The sequence below is a fragment of the Dromaius novaehollandiae genome, chromosome W (genome assembly GCF_036370855.1).
Source record: "Dromaius novaehollandiae isolate bDroNov1 chromosome W, bDroNov1.hap1, whole genome shotgun sequence".
Taxonomy (NCBI): domain Eukaryota; kingdom Metazoa; phylum Chordata; class Aves; order Casuariiformes; family Dromaiidae; genus Dromaius; species Dromaius novaehollandiae.
The window spans coordinates 25,129,330-25,130,579 of NC_088130.1; positions in this window are offsets into that span (position 1 = coordinate 25,129,330).

Below are 1,250 nucleotides of genomic sequence, written 5' to 3' on the forward strand. Positions count from 1 at the left end.
TACCAGGTTCATGACAAAGATGTGTTTCTCTAACTTATACTATTTTTGGTGTGTTTGGTTTACTGAGTAGAGGATAAATCATGCTATGAGTATCATTCTTAAGCAGGAAATGCCTCCAAGAAGAGGGCACTTCTGCGGTGTTTTCTAAAAACAGCCAGTCTTTGCCTATGATCCATGACTCTATTCCTTTATCAGGGAATGTTTTATCTGTAGCAGTCAAGGGCATTGTGAGCTCCACTGTCCCACAAGGGCATGAATGCTAGACTGCTTCATGGATTTAAGCTCGAGTGGGGGTCAGTGAAGAGTCTTGGCTGCACTGATGGAGGCAAGACAGGGTTTCTCTGATTAGTCAAATTCAGCTGGAAGTCTTTACACTGATTAGACAAGTCTTTGATGGAAGGGAAGATAAAATTTAAGCCAGTTATTTAACGTATTAATTTTCCTGACCAACATCACTCTAGCTTTGTTTCCACTGAGATTCAGTGAATTACTCCTCATCAAAACACTGATTTCCTATAAGTTGCCTCATGTTTCTGAAAGAGTAGGTGACAGCATTCACTGAGAGCAGGACATGTAGCCAAATGTCCCTGCTGACAACAAATCTCCTGACATTACACCATCTCTCCCACTTTCACGGATCTTGAAGAGCAAGACAACAAAAAGGATCTCTGTAGGATACTCTCTTGAGGATCTCTGCAGTGAAAGACAGCCATGTCATTTCTTTCTGTCCCCTGCTGAATAGCAGAACAAACATGCTTCATAGAATGGGAAATGCATGTAGAGGGCACAACTGCTTTCCAAGGTCCAGCCTGCCTAAACCTGAAAGGCTGTGAAAGAAGCAGGGCTGAAGAACATGTCACATTCAGGCAACAAACATCCAGACAGGACAGTGATTCAAAAAACAGCTGGTGAGGATTCTTCATTTGAATACTCCACGTACCCAGCAAAGCACAGGATCAGAAGAGTAAAGATGAAACTTAACATTACCTTCACGCATCCTTATGTCCTCCCTCTCAAACTGTGATTTCAAGATGGGTGCAACCTGAGCCTCTGAAATGGGGAGGCATTTCTGCTACTGCTGGGCTAAAAATCACCGCATTTGACCTCACACTGCAGTAGCTACTGCTGATCTTTCTCTGGAGACCTTCAGATCATGTGATCTGACAATGCGCTCTCCAGCTGGATTTTATTTCTCGCACAGTGTGGTTCAAAGTTATGTGTGCATGTGTGTGTGTGTACTCACGCGCGCG